Genomic DNA, 17,928 nt, shown 5'->3' with positions numbered 1-17,928 from the left:
GACACTGCCTCCACAGGTTCAGAAGACTGACGACTGCAAAACTCGATGTTTCCCATGTCTGGGCTCATCCTGAAACGCAGCCATCACTATCCAGTTGTCCCTCTTGTGTAGACAGAAACCTGGGCTCCTCATTACTTTATGTCGGATTGACTGTGTATGTGATGTGATGGTGTGTGTGTGTGCGCGCACGAACCCCCTCGTGGGTGTGTGTGTGTGTACGTGTACGTGTGTGTGTGTCAGTGTGTGTGCGCATGCACTCCTGCGTTTGGGTGGAGACTTTTCCTGAGATCACTGGCACACAAACAGAGCCCTCTTGCTGTGTTTGTTCCTCCCTTTGGATCTCCTGGTCCTCCCTTGCAGAGAAGTGAGTGTGTCAGTGTTCATGGACTCCTGAGATGTCAGGTTCCTTGAAGAGAGGTTCAGCAGGGAGCTTTGCTGTTCAGGATGACAGTTGTTCATCCCACTCTTGTATTTTGATGGATGAATCACAAGCACGTTGGGAGGCAGGGTACATTCGACTTTTCTGACGTTGAAGTCAGGCTTGGTTTTGTTTTGGTCTTGGAGGAACTTCCAGTGGTCTAAGGTGCTTTCCTGAGTGGCTCTTTCCACCAAGTGCTCCTCCAAGTCAGGTACCTGGAGGCAGGGTTCTCTCTGGAGCTCTCCTTGCGTTGCTCGCCTGTCTTTGTTCAGCGCCAAGGGCTCCTGGTTCCCTGCCTATTGACACACTCTCACTGCATCTTTCCAGTTCACTCTTCTGGATGTAAAAGAGGACATAGGCCTGTTGACTCAGGACAGAAGCGATGCTACAGGCAGTGACCTCGGCGTCATCCATTTTATTCCACTGGCTTCCTGGAGCTTTGACATAAGAGAGGTGATGTCCGTTGTGACAACACCACCCAGCGTGGACCAGCACAGCATAGAGGACATAGACAAGAGGTCCTGTGTTCTGCTGAGACATGTATGGCTGCATGTCAAGGCACTCAGGGTATTGCACATTCTTGGCAAGTTTGTTGCCTGTGACATTGCAGAATCTCTTCAATAAAAGGATGAGGACCTTGGCAGAAGTGTGTAGAGTGAATGTCTTGGAGGCAGGCGCCTTCTGGAGACAAAGACCACAATGATAGGCATTCTCTCCATTGAGTTCTTCGGGCTTCACCACCTGTTCCAAAGCTTGCTTCACACCCTGAACTGCCTGGATATCCAGGGCGATGTCCAGGTAAGGGTCAAAGGTGTCCGAAACGCCCTGGCAGTGGAGACACTTGATTTGAGATCTCCAGCAGCCTCCAAATATCTGGTGGATGAGGGTGGTGTCCTCAGAGTCATGATCTACTTGCTTGTGCCCGGGAAGACATGCCTTTTTCATGGCATCCACAATGAACATCAGAAATTCATGGGCATCTTCCTGCTTGCCTCGATGGAAGCCAGTAGCCAATGCCTGTGAGGGCTGGATGATGTGGCCAGGACAGTGGAGGGCCCGTGTGATGTGAGCTTCCATCGTACACAGCATGCAGCACTTGTGACGATGACAAAGTTGAGAGTGCTCCCGGGACAGCATGTAGTTGGCAAGGGGTGGTGTGTATGTCAGGCACTGCAGGGAAGCATTCACGTAGCAAGTATTTCCCATATTCTGGAGCCCAGCCCCCACCGCAACAGGTCTCCTGCTACTGAGAGGAAGCTTCTTTCCGGGGGCAGGCTGTCTTGCCACAGGAGCCAAACCATCACAGAGGTTGACATGGGTCTCAGATGACAGTGGTGACTTCTCAGGTAGAGAAGTCCGCTGGATTTCAGCAAAAGCTGCATCTGGCCGAGAAGATGTGAGTTTTGAAAAGTGATTGAACTGCCACTCACCTCCCAAGTGGAGTGAATCGGTATCCATGTCGCCAGGAGCAAGGATCACAAGCTTTTTCTGCTGGGACCGCACGTTGCAGAAAGACGCTATCTCTTCCGAAAGAGTCTTCAAATGACGCGCCATTTGACTGCATCAGCCCCTATATAACTAACCCCCGCCTACCGCGAACACCCCACCCACCCATCAGGTACGCGGTCCACCAATCCAATATCAGCACTCAGTTAAAGAATGAGTCATAGGGTGTGTCCTCTTTTATTCCCCAGGGAGTTCACTTAAAACTCCTGGGGAATCCGTTAGTTTACTTAAAACAGTGCTAGGGAATAATTCTGTCCTCACGAAACAATGTGTGTGTTTGTGTGTATGTGTTTGCTTGCGTGAGCTTGTGGGCGTGCGGAATTATGCCCATGTGAGTGTTTCTTTGTGTTTGTTTATATGTCTGGGTGTGTGTGTGTTTAAGCTGCAATGTGCTTCTAACTATGTGCTTTTGGCCGATACGATCATCCTTTCAGGCATTGAAGGACAGGAAGTCAGACCTGTACTTTCTGACTTGAGAATCATCAATGAAGTACAGTTAATAACACAGTGTATTTGTTTCCTTAATATCAAAGAAGAGATCTGTGCAGTCTAATAAGTATTCTAGCGATAACCTTTCCATGTTCAGCCTATTGATTCTGTGTTCGAGTGAAATGACTTACCAGTGGGAACCAAGATATGTCTTTGCAGGAAATGTTCTTGTGGAAGCTATATACCCAAATCATAAAGCATCAAGTGTTGGAAACATGCACTGAACTTAGACGAAATACTCAGTGCCCAAATTAGACTGTGAAAGACTTTCAGGAAATCATGCAATCACCGACATACCAATTGATGACATTCCCTGTATTTATGATTGCAAGGAAAGAGAAATACTCATGACATTCTATTTCCAGTGATTGAGGTCGTATGACCACAATTTAAGAAATCATGAAATCAGAAAACTTAACTAATCACAATCTAATCCAACTAAAACATTTGGTTCATTTAAGAAAGGATGAATATAAAAATAACATATCACACAGCATGGGAGATAATATTTTAATACGTATGTGATAATGGATCAACATTTGAGAGAGATGAAATAAATAGTTGTAAATTTGAGAATAGCATATAACCAGAATTAAACACTGTAAATGCCTGGGTGATGGGAGTGAGTCCCTGTCTCAGGAAGAAACATAGAGATTTAAAAGCAGGGCGTCTAAAAGAGATTTGCATACCATTGTTAATACTGGCAGTTGTTTTAGTAAGAAAGGGAAAAATAAACCATTTGTCTTAGGGTTTCTTGTATGTATTTTTCATCGTCTGAGATGTTGCTTCCAATTCCAGTTAAGCATTGTGTGGTGGACTTGCAGTTACCACATTTGGTGGAAAATGTCATGCTGATGAAGGTAGACTTGTTTCCCAAACTAAGAGGGACAGAATTTGGGTGTTTCTTTGGGACTTTTGGCTTACTAGGAATAAAGATCCTGGCTCTAGGGATTTTCTTAAAATTTTTCAGATAATGAGAAAGAGAATAGAATTTAGGCCAGGCGCCAAGGCCTCGAGGTGTACAGAAGCATCCCTGGTCTCAGGGCCCATGAAATCAGGATGATTTTAGGGAGGATGGTGGAATGAGGAGAGTGTGACCTTTGGCCTCCTTTCTTTCCCTTTTCTTTTCATGGGTCAGGTGTGCTCTATCAGAAGGCTTCCCCTTTCTGTTGGACAGAGTCCTGGAAGAAGAAATGAGCGCTGCTGAGAAAGATGCTCCACAAGGAGGAAGGAGTCACTATTTTCAGGAGCATGATCCCCAGAAGCATGAGAAATCCAGATGCCGTGGCTTTACACAGAATGCTGGAGTTTCTTTCCTCTGGATCCGGGAACTTGGCCTCGGTGTTCTGTAATGCCCATAGCTGATTTTGAGGTGAGTCCACTTGATAACCTGTCTGCGTGTCATGCTCATTACACCGCAATTCACACACACGTCACACCGAAACACTCTGAATGAGCATATTTATGTGCTTGAACAGTGTTGCGCCCAAGATTCTGTGATTCTACAGAGTCCTGAGTTCTGTCCTGGACATCTCTACTCTTGGGTAGGTCAACTTTGATCACTATACCTAATTATAAATGTACCATTAAATCTAATCAGCAAATACACTAAAGGAAGGGGCCATTCTCCACAATTGTTTCACTCTGGTTGATCAACTTTAATAACTGTACCTAAGAAGAAATGGATCTGTGATGATTCCACATCAAAGAACCTGTTGATTTTTTGCCATTTGAATGAATTGTGTTAACATTTAAATAGAGTTTAAAACCCCAGATTTCCCATGAAATCTAATCAGCCATGAAATCTAATCAGCAGATACACAAAAGGAAGGGGCCATTCCCCAAAATCGTTTCCACTGAAACACCACCACCAATAAACAAGTCTCATTGCAGGAAAGGGATCCTGCTTCCAAGATCCAGTTTGCACAGTTGGACGATTGACCCAGAATCTCCCCTAATGCCATTTTTTTACACCCCAAGTGAGATTTATTTCTGGGTTTTTAAATTTTATTTCAGCTGAATACACACACTCCTGTGTTTCAATTTCTTTCAAACACCTTTTAATAATGAAGTACCTTGCTGCTTCACCCCTTATATAACTAATGCCCACCCACCGGTTCCACTACATTTACCCATCAATTACCCAATTTACCAATGAAATGTCAGCAGTCAATTAAGTTTTGTGTCTTAGGTTGTATCCTTTTGCATTCCTCAGGGAATTTAATGGACACAGCTTAAATTGTGATTATAGAACAGCTGAATCAGATTTACTAATCAGTGTTATGGGCAAATATGATAGGAGTGGAACTGGGTTAAGACAGTGGCTACACATTTGCCTTACTTCATGTAAAACAATGCCAGTTAACAATTGTGTACATATTAAACAGTTTGTGTCTGTGTGTGTATTTGTATCTTTGTGTCTAGATGTGAGTGTGTGTGTGTGTGTTGAGAAGTACTTCCAAGCGTGTGCATCTGGGAGATAAGATCATTCTTTCCGTGATAGAACAACAAGAAGTTGGGACTACACTTTCTGATTTGAGAATGTGCAGTGATGTTATGTAATTAACACAGCATATTCTGTCTTAATTAAAATGGAGAGATGAATGGAGTCAAATTGACATTCCAGAGATAACCTTCCCATTTTTGACCGATTGATTCTATATCATGTTGCAATGATCTGGCTGTGGGGACAAGACAAGTCTTTGCATGAAATGGTCTTGTGGAAGCAATATATGCAAATAATAAAACATCAAAAGGGACTATGCCTTCAATTTGTAGAAATATTCACTTAAGTTTGATGAAATTCTCAATGCCCAAAATAGACTGCAGAACACTTTCAAGAAAACATGCTATAACCCAGAGATTAATTGATGACATCCGCCGAAGTTATGAGTGCAAGAAAAGAGAAATATTCATGGAATTTTATATCCAAGGGTTTCTTGTATATGACAGCATATTTTGAAAAGTCAAAATCAGAAAAACTTGACAAACAGGAAGATATCTAAGCTAAAACCTTTTGTTCATTAAAGGAGCGATGAGAGGCAGTTCCAAGATGGCCGAATAGGAACCGATCCAGCCTCCAGCTCCCAGCGTGAGCAACACAGGAGACAGGTGATTTCTGCATTTCCAACTGAGGTACCGGGTTCATCTCACTGGGGCTTGTTGGACAGTGTGGGCAGGACAGTGAATGCAGCACACAGAGCAACAACCGAAGCAGGGCGAGCCATCACCCCACCCAGGAAGTGCAAGGGGGAAGGGAATTCTCTTTCCTAGCCAAGGGAAACCGTGATACATAGCACCTGGAAAATTGGGTTACTCTCACCCTAACACTGTCCTTTATCAAGGGTCTCAGCTAACGTCACACTAGGAGATTATATCCCACATCTGGCTTGGAGAGTCCCACACCCACAGAGCCTCCCTCATTGCTAGCACAGTAGTCCAAGATCTAACTGCAAGGAGGCTGCAAGGCTGGGGGAGGGGCGCTCGCCATTGCTGAGGCTTGAGTAGGTAAACAAAGTGGTGGGGAAGCTCGAACTGGGTGGAGCCCACCACAGCTCAAAGAGGCCTGCCTGCCTCTGTAGACTCCACCTCTGGGGAGAGGGCATAGCCAAACAAAAGGCAGCAGAAACCTCTGCAGATTTAAATGTCCCTGTCTGACAGCTTTGAAGAGAGTAGTGGTTCTCCCAGCATGGAGTTTGAGATCTGAGAACAGACAGACTGCCTGCTCAAGTGGGTCCCTGACCCTGGAGTAGCCTAACTGGGAGACACCCCCACTAGGGTCAGATTGACACCTCACACCTCACACAACCGGGTACCCATCTGAGACGAAGCTTCCAGAGGATTAATCAGGCAGAAACATTTGCTGTTCAACAATATTCACTCTTCTGCAGCCTCCGCTGCTGCCACCCAGGCAAACAGGGTCTGAAGTGGACCTTGAGCAAACTCCAACAGACCTGCAGTTGAGGGTCATGACTATTAGAAAGAAAGCTAACAAACACACAGAAAGGACATCCACACCAAAACCCCATCTGTACATCAACATCATCAAAGACCAAAGGTAGATAAAACCACAAAGATGGGGAAAAAGAAGTGCAGAAAAACTGAAAATTCTAAAAATCTGAGCACCACTCCCCCTCCAAAGGAATGCAGCTCCTCTCCAGCAATGGAACAAAGCTGAACAGACAATGACTTTGACGAGTTGAGAGAAGAAGGCTTCAGACGATCAAACTTCTCCGAGCTAAAGGAGGAAGTTCGAACCCATAGCAAAGAAGCTAAAAACCTTGAAAAAAGATTTCCTGAATGGCTAACTAGAATAACCAATGTAAAGAAGTCCTTAAATGACCTGAGAGAGCTGAAAACCATGACATGCGAACTACATGACAAATGTGCAAGCTTCAGTAACCGACTCGGTCAACTGGAAGAAAGGGCGTCAGTGATTGAAGACCAAATGAATAAAATGAAGTGAGAAGAGAAGTTTAGAGAAAAAAGAGTAAAAAGAAATGAACAAAGCCTCCAAGAAATATGGGAATATGGGAAAAGGCAAAATCTACGTCTGATTTGTGAACCTGAAAGTGAGGGGGAGAATGGAACCAAGTTGGAAAACATTCTGCAGGATATCATCCAGGAGAACTCTCCCAATCTAGCAAGGCAGGCTGACATTCAAATTCAGGAAATACAGAGAACGCCACAAATATACTCCTCTAGAAGAGCAACTCCAAGACACATAATTGTCAGATTCACCAAAGTTGAAATGAAGGAAAAAATGTTAAGGGCAGCCAGAAAGAAAGGTCGGGTTACCCACAAAGGGAAGCCCATTAGACTAACAGTGGATCTCTCGGCAGAAACTCTACAAGCCAGAAGGGAGGGGTGGGGCAATATTCAACATTCTTAAAGAAAAGAATTTTCAACCCAGAATTTCACATCCAACCAAATTAAGTTTCATAAGTGAGGGAGAAGTAAAATCCTTACAGACAAGCAAAGGCAGAGAGATTTTGTCACCACCAGGCCTGCCCTACAAGAGCTCCTGAAGGAAGCACTAAACATGGAAATGAACAACCGGTACCAGCCACTGCAAAAACATGCCAAAATGTAAAGACCATCGATGCTAGGAAGAAACTGCATCATCTAATGAGCAAAATAACCAGCCAACATCATAATGACAGGATCAAGTTCACGTGTAACAATATTAACCTAAATGTAAATGGGATAAATGTTCCAATTAAAAGACACAGACTGGCAAGTTGGATAAAGAGTCAGGAGCTCTTGTAGGGCAGGCCTGGTGGTGACAAGACCCATCAGTTTGCTGTATTCAGGAGACCCATCTCACGTGCAGAGACACACATAGGCTCAAAATAAAGGGATGGAGGAAGATCTACCAAGCAAATGGAAAACAAAAAATGGCAGGGGGTGCAATCCTAGTCGCTGATAAAACAGAGTTTAAACCAAGAAAGATCAAAAGAGACAAAGAAGGCCATTACACAATCGTAAAGGGATCAATTCAACAAGAAGAGCTAACTATCCTAAATATATATGCACCCAATTCAGGAGCACCCAGATTCATAAAGCAAGTCCTTAGAGACTTACAAAGAGACTTAGACTCCCACACAATGATAATGGGAGACTTTAATACCCCACTGTCAACATTAGACAGATCAACGAGACAGAAAGTTAAGGATATACAGAAATTGAACCCAACTCTGCACCAAGCAGACCTAATAGACATCTACAGAACTCTCCACTCCAAACCAACAGAATATACATTCTTCTCAACACCACATCGCACTTATTCCAAAATTGACCACATAGTTGGAAGTAAAGCACTCCTCAGGAAATATAAAAGAACAGAAACTGTAACAAACTGTCTCTCAGACCACAGTGCAATCAAACAAGAACTCAGGATTAAGAAACTCAATCAAAACTGCTCAACTAAATGGAAACTAAACAACCTGCTCCTGAATGACTACTGGTTACATAACGAAATGAAGGTGGAAATAAAGATGTTCTTTGAAACCAATGAGAACAAAGATACATCATACCAGAATCTCTGGACACATTTAAAGCAGTGTGTAGAGCAAAATTTATACCAATAAATGCCCACAAGAGAAAGCAGGAAAGATCTAAAATTGACATCCTAATATCACAACTAAAAGAACTAGAGAAGCAAGAGCAAACACATTCAAAAGCTAGCAGAAGGTAAGAAATAACTAAGATCAGAGCAGAACTGAAGGAGACAGAGACACAAAAAACCCTCCAAAAAGTCAATGAATCCAGAAGCTGGTTTTTTGAAAAGATTAACAAAATTGATAGACAGCTAGCAAGACTAATAAAGAAGAAAAGAGAGAAGAATCAAATAGATGCAATAAAAAATGATAAAGGGGATATCACCACTGACCCCACAGAAATACAAAGTACCATCAGAGAATACTAAAAACACCTCTACATAAATAAGCTAGAAAACCTAGAGTAAATGGATAAATTCCTGGACACATACATTCTCCCAAGACTAAACCAGGAAGAAGTTGAATCCCTGAAGAGACCAATAACAGGCTCTGAAATTGAGGCAATAATTAATAGCCTACTAACCAAAAAAGTCCAGGACCAGAAAGATTCATAGCCGAATTCTACCAGAGGTACAAGGAGGAGCTGGTACCATTTCTTCTGAAAGTATTCTAATCAATAGAAAAAGAGGGAATCCTCCCTAACTCATTTTATAAGACCAACATCATCCTGATACCGAAGCCTGGCAGAGACACAACAAAAAAAAGAGAGAATTTTAGACCAATATCCCTGATGAACATCCATGCAAAAATCCTCAATAAAATACTGGTAAACCAAATCCACAGCACTTCAAAAAGCTTATCCACCATGATCAAGTGGGCTTCATCCCTGGGATGCAAGACTGGTTGAACATACACAAATCAATAAACGTAATCCAGCATATAAACAGAACCAAAGACAAAAACCACATGATTATCTCAATAGATGCAGAAAAGGCCTTTGACAAAATTCAACGGCTCTTCATGTTAAAAACTTAATAAATCCAGAATTGATGGAACCTATCTCAAAATAATAAGAGCTATTTATGACAAACCCACAGCCTATATCATATTGAATAGGCAAAAACTGGAAGCATTCCCCTTGAAAGCTAGCACAAGACAGGGATGCCCTCTTTCACCACTCCTATTCAACATAGTGTTGAACTTCCGGCCAGGGAAACCAGGCAAGAGAAAGAAATAAAGGGTATTCAATTAGGAAAAGAGGAAGTCAAATTGTCCCTGTTTGCAGATGACATGATTGTATATTTAGAAAACCTCATCCTCTCAGCCCAAAATCTCCTTAAGCTGATAAGCAACTTCAGCAAAGTCTCAGGATACAAAATCAATTTGCAAAAATCACAAGCATTCTTATACACCAATGACAGACAAACAGAGAACCAAATCGTAAGTGAACTCCCATTCACAATTGCTTCAAAGAGAATAAAATATCTAGGAATCCAACTTACAAGGGATGTGAAGGACCTCTTCAAGGAGAACTACAAACCACTGCTCAATGAAATAAAAGAGGACAGAAACAAATGGGAGAACATTCCATACATGCCATGCTCATGGATAGGAAGAATCAATATAGTGAAAGTGGCCATACTGTGCAAGGTAATTTATAGATTCAATGCCATCCCCATTAAGCTACCAGTGACTTTCTTCACAGAATTGGAAAAAACTACTTTAAAGTTCATATGGAACCAAAAAAGAGCCCGCATTGCCAAGACAATCCTAAGTCAAAAGAACAAAGCTGGAGTCATCACACTACCTGACTTCAAACTATACTACAAGGCTATGGTAACCAAAACAGCATGGTACTGGTACCAAAACAGAGCTATAGACCAACGGAACAGAACAGAGCCCTCAGAAATAATACCATACTTCTACAACTATCTGATCTTTGACAAACCTGACAAAAACAAGAAATGGAGAAAGGATTCCCTATTTAATAAATACTGCTGGGAAAACTGGCTAGCCATAAGTAGAAAGCTGAAACTGTATCCTTTCCTTACACCTTATACAAAAATTAATTCAAGATGGATTAGAGACTTAAATGTTAGACCTAAAACCATAAAAACCCTAGAAGAAAACCTAGGCGATACCATTCAGGACACAAGCGTGGGCAAGGACTTCATGTCTAAAATAACAAAAGCAATGGCAACAAAAGCCAAAATTGACAAATGGGATCTAATTAAACTAAAGAGCTTCTGCACAGCAGAAGAAACTACCATCAGAATAAACAGGCAACCTACAGAATGGGAGAAAAATTTTGCAATCTACTCATCTGACAAAGGGCTAATATCCGGAACCTACAAAGAACTCAAAGAAATTTACAAGAAAAAAACAAAAACAAAAACAATCCCATCAAAAAGTGGGCAAAGGATATGAACAGACACTTCTCAAAAGAAGACATTTATGCAGTCAACAGACACACGAAAAAATGCTCATCATCACTAGCCATCAAAGAAATGCAAATCAAGACCACAATGGGATACCGTCTCACACCCTTTAGAATGGTGATCATTAAAAAGTCAGGAAACAACAGGTGCTGGAGAGGATGTGGAGAAATAGGAACACTTTTACACTGTTGGTGGAACTGTCAACTAGTTCAACCATTGTGGAAAACAGCATGGCAATTCCTTAAGGATCTAGAACTAGAAATACCATTTGACCCAGACATCCCATTACTGGCTATATCCCCAAAGGATTATAAATCATGCTGCTATAAAGACACATGCACACATATGTTTATTGCGTCACTATTCACAACAGTAAAGACTTGGAACCAACCCAAATGTTCATCAATGATAGACTGGATTAAGAAAATGTGGGCACATATACACCATGGAATACTATGCAGCCATAAAAGAGGATGAGTTCATGTCCTTTGTAGGGACATGGATGCAGCTGAAAACCATCATTCTCAGCAAACTACTGCAAGAACAGAAAACCAAACACCACATGTTCTCACTCATGGATGGGAATTGAACAATGAGAACACCTGGACACAGGAAGGGGAATATCACACACCAGGGCCTGTTGTGGGGTGGGGGGAGGAGGGAAGGATAGCATTAGGAGATACACCTAATATATATGACGAGTTAATGGGTGCAGCACACCAACATGGCACATGTATACATATGTAACAAACCTGCACTTTGTGCATATATTCCCTAGAATATAAACTATAATAAAATAAAATAATAAAATAAAAAAGTGACGATGAAAATAAATGAAATGTAACACACAGCATGTGAGATAATGTTTTAATACATATCTAAAAATGCCTTAAAATTCAATAGAAATTAAATAAAATCTTCTAAAACTTGACAAAAGGAAACAACAAAAATTACAGACTGGAAAAGCCTGGCTGACTGGAGTGATGTCCTGTCTCAAGAAAGAACAAACAAACACACAAACAAGCAAAGGATTCTGAAAGCAGAGAATCAAACAGATATTTGTACACCGTTCTTCCTTCTTCCTACTAGCACTCTTCATAGTAGGAAAAGGCAAAAACAACCCAAATGTGTCACGAATTGCTTCATCAGTTTTTTAGGATCTGAAATACTGCCTCAATTTTCAGTTTCTCATTGTGGGGTGGACCTGCAGTTACCACATTTGGTCCAAAATTTTATGCTGATGAAGGTAGACCTGTCCTGCATTTTCAGAGGGACAGAATTCTGGTGTTTCTCCAGGTTACCAGGAATGAAGATCTGGGAAGAATGTGTGTGTGTGTGTATGTGTGTATGTATGTCCATAAGTATTTCCTGTTTTTAAATTTAAAAAATGCGGGATACATGTGCAGAACATACAGGTTTGTTATGTAGGTATCCTTTGCCATGATGGTTTGTTGCACCTATTGACTCATCCTCTAAGTTCTCTTCCCTCATCCCCAGTCCTCAGCGGGCCGTGTTGTGTGTTGTTCCCCTCACTGTGTCCTTGTTTTCTCAATGTTCAACTTTCACTTATTAGTGAGAACATGCGGTGTTTGATTTTTTTGTTACTGTGTTAGTTTGCTCAGTATGATGGCTTCATCCATGTGCCTGCAAAAGACATGATCTCATTCCTTTTTATGACTGCATAGTATTTTATGGTGTATAGGTACCACGTTTTCTTTATCCAGTCTAGCACTGAAGCGCATTTGGGTTGGTTTCATGTCTTTGGTATTGTATATAGTGCTGCAATAAACTTACATGTGCATGTGTCTTTAGAGTGGAATGATTTATATTCCTTTGGGTATATAGCCACTAATGGGATTACTGGGTCAAATGGTGTTTCTGGTTCTAGATCCTTGAGGAATCACCATACTGTCTTCCACAATGGTTGAACTAATTTACAGTTTCCCCAACAGTGTAAAAGCGTTCCTCTTTCTTCTCAGCCTCACCAGCATCTATTGTTTCTTAACTTTTTAATAATCACCATTCTGATGGGTGTGAGATGGTATCTCATTGTAGTTTTGATTTTCACTTCTCTGATGATCAGTATTGTTGAGCTTTTAAAAATATATTTGTTGGTTAGATAAATGTCTTCTTTTGATAAGTTTCTGTTCATATCCTTTGCTCACTTTTGATGGGGTTGTTTGTTTTTTTTGCTTGTAAATATGTTTAAGTTCCTTGTCAATTTTTGTTATTAGACCTTTGTCAGATGGGTAGATTGCAATAACTTTCTCCCATCCTGTAGGTTAATTGCTCATGCTGATGATAGTTTCTTTGCTGTGCAGAAGGTCTTTAGTTTAATTAGATCCGATTTGTCAATTTTGGCTTTTGTTGCAATTGCTTTTGACATTTTTGTCATGAAATCTTTGTCCTTGCCTGTGTCCTGAATGATATTGCCTAGGTTTTCTTCTAGGGTTTTTATGGTTTTGGATTTTACATTTAAATCTTTAATCCAGCTTGAGTTAATTATTGTATAAGGTGTAAGGAAGGGGTCAAGTTTTGGTTTTCTGTATATGGCAAGCTAGTTTTCCCAACATCATTTACTGAATAGGAGATCCTTTCTCCCTTGCTTGTTTTTGTCAGGTTTGTCAAAGATCAGGTGGTCATAGATGTGTGGTGTTATTTCTGAGGTCTTTGCTCTGCTCCATTGGTCTATATGTCTGTTTTGGCAGCAGTAGCCTGCTGTTTTGGTACCATAGCCTTCTAGTACAGTTTGAAGTTAGCGTAATGCCTCCAGCTTTGTTATTTTTGTTTATGATTGTCTTGGCTATATGGGGTATTCTTTGATTCCATATGACATTTCAAATAGTTCTTTCTAATTCTGTGAAAAATGTCAACGGTATTTTGATGGGTATAGCATTGAATCTATAATGTTTGGGCAGTATGGCCATTTTCACAATGTTGATTCTTCCTATTCATGAGGATGGAATGTTTTTCCATTCGTCTGTATCCTCTCTTATTACCTTGAGCAGTGGTTTGCCGTTGTCCTTGAAGAGGTCCTTCACATCCGTTGTACTCCTAGTTGTATTCCTAGGTATTTTACTCTCTTTGTAGCAATTGTGAATGGGAGTTCATTCTTGATTTGGCTCTCTGCTTGACTATTGTTGGTGTAATGGAATGCTTGTGATTTTTGCACAATGATTTTGTATCTTGAGACCTTGGTGAAGTTGCTTATCAGTTCAAGAAGTTTTTCAGTTGAGATGATGGGGTTTTCTAAATAGGAAGTCATGTCATCTGCAAACAGAGACAAGTTGACTTTCTCTCTTCCTATTGGAATACCCTTTATTTCTTTCTATTGCCTGATTGCCCTGGCGAGAACTTCCAATACTATGTTGAATAGAAGTGGTTACAAAGGGCTTCCTTGTCTTGTACCGGTTTTCAAATGGAATGCTTCCAGCTTTTGCCTATTCTTTATGATATTGGCTGTATGAAATAGCTCTTATTATTTTAAGGTATGTTCCATCAATACGTAGTTTATTGAGAGTTTTTAACAGGAAGGGATGTTGAATTTTATCAGAGGCATTTTTGCGTGTATCAAAATAATTGTCTGGTGTTTGCCTTTGGTTCTGTTTATGTGATCAATTACATTTATTGATTTGTGTATGTTGAATCAGCCTTTCACCCCAAAGATGCAGCCCACTTGATCGTGGTGGATAAGGTTTTTGATGTGCTGCTGGATTCGGTTTGCCAGTATTTTATTGAGAATTTTTGCATTGATGTTCATCAGGGATAATGGCCTGAATTGAGCAGGTGTGTGTGTGTGTGTGTGCTTTTACCTCGGTTTGCCAGTAGGTTGATGTGTGTGTGTGATGTGTGTGTGTGTGTGTGTGTGTGAGAATGTGTGATAGAGAGCCAAATTAGGGCAGAGGAGGCTCCCCGGCCTGTCATGACATTGAATGTTCTGAATTCAAGATGCTCTAATGGACTGTGTCAGTTGGCCTTCAGCCAGGAGGTGGTGCTTGCAAAAGACCGCCAGCTGTGGTGGTAGTGGTGAGATTTGGACTTGCCTTATGTTACCCATGGGAGGTACTCTGGTGTCTCAGGGAACGGGTAGAGCCAAAGGGCTTCTAAAAGTTTCTTCTGTTATTTGTGTTAATCTACCAGGGTAGGTGGTTGAGCAAAACCAGGTGGGAACTAGGTCAGGTAAAGTGATGCTCTGGCTCTCTATGTGTGGGACAAGCAGTGGCTCCAGTGGGAATTGGAAGGCAGTTCTTAGGCCACTGGGGTAATTTTCCAGAGAGAAGTGAAGCTGCCTCTGCCTCTGTGCAAGGAGAGTCCATATGAAGAATGGGGAGTAGCTTGGCAGTAAGCCCCATCCAGCTCCCACACCCTTGGCGAGGCAGGTCTCACACCCACAGTGTTCCACTGGGAGTAGTTAGCTAAGTTTCAAGAAGTCTAAACTCAGAGCTCAAAACTGACCCGTACCATAAGCCTCTCCTATTGAGACAGTAACTGCAACCTTCAGGCCAAACCCCTCCTGATCCACCTGCAGAGCAGGGGCATCCAGCTCCCGTGCTTGCTGCTGCATCACACGTCCCACTCGCCTCTCAGTTCTGGCCTGGGGAGTTTGTCCCCACAGAAAATTATATCAAACATTTCAGTTGGGAGGTTCTCTCAACCTGTGACCACCATTTGAGTTAGCTGGCAGACTTCTGGGAGGTCCTCTCTGAGGTAGAATCAGAAATGGCTTCCCTCCATCCTGCCAGAAACTGGGAACGTGCTGGAGACTCAAAGCACATCCCAATGCCACTCCTCATATACTCATCACTCTTCACTGAATCAACTCCAGCCCTGAGTACGATTAAGGCCTTCCCCCATGGCCTAGATTGATAGGTTTCCCAATGGAAGTGTATATCTTACAGTCAGTTTATCCCCATCTCACACCCTGGAAACTCAAAATTTTCTGCCTAGCTTATGGTGTAAGCTGCATCCTGCTGCTTCTTTCAAATGGTCTGTGGCTTATTTCAATTTTCCTGTTAAGTTCCTGTGTTGCTTCTTGAAAGAAAGTTCAGTGTGAATCTCTACACACCATTTTGTCTTTCCAAGTGCAAGAGGCAGGCTAACAATGCCTTCAATCCACCATCTTGGAAAACAAAAGTAACAGTTTTCTCATTTTTAAAGGTTTTGTTAAGATCTGTTAATGACTCACAAAGAAATAGTATTGGGTATATTTGAAATTAGTATTTATTCATTTATGTTGATAAGTGAAAACACAAGATGGTTATCAAGATGGAAGTACTTAATATGTATATTTCAATATTCTTAGATGCAAATAACTTCACTTTTGATGTATTTTTATTTTACATCAGTTTCATTTCAACTTAGGTTTAAGGGGTTCTTGATAATCTGACATGATAAGTGGTGTTGGAATTGGCATTAAAATCCACCATGCTCTACAGCACTTCATCCTTCTTCGGCAGGCACCGATTTGATCTTCTACTACTTTGCAGACATCTCTTCTGCAAACACCAGACCAATTGAGACAATGACCTTCAGCAGCACCCAAACCACCTCTCACTGCAGGAAAGAAGATCCAGTGAGATAGTCCACAAATGGAATGTAAATCCATAAACACTCTTCAGTAACAGAATACATTTAGTATGAGCATTTCTATGTGGGAGCTTTTGAAATGGTTGCTGCTCATATGTCAGTGACACATGCAGATTAAGAAAGGTAGTAGTTCCGATCCTGGTTTGGCACAACAGTCACGGTATTTTTGGTGGGGGAAAAGGGATGTGGGAGGGGATGGTACATCTTCATCTTTTCCTCTGGGTTTTCTCTCAGAAATGGCTGTTGCTTACTGCGGGGCAAAAATGCCAGTGAGGGTTACTGAGGGCCATAGTGGTTCCACCTTGTGGCTGATACTGATAGTCCCTTTCTGCTTTTTTCGTTCCTAGCCAGAAAAGATGTTTCTGCTGTCTCAGGTATGCCGATTTCAGGAGTTGTTTTTTCTATATGGCTATTCATTTTTGTTTTTTTGTTTTTTTGTTTTTTCTTTCACTCTTTCTCTCTCTCTCTCTTTTTTCTTTTTTTTTTTTTTTTTTTTTTTGGCTTCACTGTGTTGCTGTAGTTTCTTAAGTGGTCCCTTGAACCCTCCCAGCGCTATTTTGGTTTGTACATAGCTATCTATAAATTTTTTCTTGGGGGAAGTGTAGAGTTAAAGGCTGGTATGTCCTGCTTTTGCTCCCCCGAGTGATTTTATTCCCCCAAGCTAATATTTCAGGCTTTCAATTTATTCGTGCTTTCATCTGTTCAAACAAGTGGAAATTACTTTTTCTCTCCACATTTAGATTTGCTCTCTCTACTTTAATTGCTAATAGTGTCTTAGTCATAGGATAGATTAGTTAGAAAAAAGTATATTTTTGACATTATAAATGATCCTTTCAATTTGTGTCTAAAACTGGAAAATATTAGAAAACTTGACATTTATTATTGTGTCCAGACCAGTATTTCCTCCAGATAACGTTTATTAAAACAAAGATAATTTAATGAAGATCTCTCTAATGGTAAAGCTGGTGGCTTTGTGCTATTATAATATCCTTAAAGTGACAGTCTGGTGGAAAGACCAACTAAAGCAAGGGTTAGGAGAAAAACAGTTATTACTTTCATTTTGGTCTCACTCTGCATTAAGAGTTTTCATTGTGTCAAAGATTTATTATTCATTAAGTAGCCTAATGTTCATTTAATAATAAATGGATCCTATTAAATATGATTTTTAAAATTATAATCACATTACTTTTATTCACATCTGTCTACTGATGCCATTCACAGATGAGAATGGTATAACGTTATTTTATTTTTTTCATTTTGCCACATCTTTATTTACTTAGGTTTATGCTGTATCGAACAATGTATGTGTGGGAGTAATGGGTGATTCAGGAATGCATGAGGGGGAGGTTTAAGCTCTTTAACTTTGAACAATTAAAATTAGCAATATAATGTTGAAATACATGCATAACACTCAAGTGATACTTTCAAAATAGTGTATATTTCCTCTGTTTATTTGTAGCTTTTAAACCCAGCTAGAAGTATTCTATTTCTT

At 41.0% G+C, this 17,928-nt stretch overlaps 1 long non-coding RNA gene across 2 annotated transcripts in view; it reads left to right on the top strand.

Annotated features, from left to right (window-relative positions):
* The window catches only part of LOC135966770 (uncharacterized), a 39,835-nt gene extending 23,222 nt beyond the window's left edge, over window positions 1-16,613 (top strand). Inside the window, exons 2-4 of one of the 2 annotated variants that reach the window (XR_010580359.2) lie at window positions 3,552-3,785; window positions 5,443-5,524; window positions 16,212-16,613. This is a non-coding gene — a long non-coding RNA (uncharacterized lncRNA). Of the gene's footprint in view, window positions 1-3,551; window positions 3,786-5,442; window positions 6,389-16,211 lie in introns of those variants that run through there. The other variant, XR_012422026.1, reaches the window with a different exon arrangement.
* Window positions 16,614-17,928: the final 1,315 nt, after the last annotated feature.

The sequence above is a fragment of the Macaca fascicularis genome, chromosome 13, assembly GCF_037993035.2.
Source record: "Macaca fascicularis isolate 582-1 chromosome 13, T2T-MFA8v1.1".
NCBI classification, from domain to species: domain Eukaryota; kingdom Metazoa; phylum Chordata; class Mammalia; order Primates; family Cercopithecidae; genus Macaca; species Macaca fascicularis.
The sequence above is the reverse complement of the archived record's forward strand: the minus strand, read 5'-3'. Positions and strand labels throughout refer to the sequence as shown.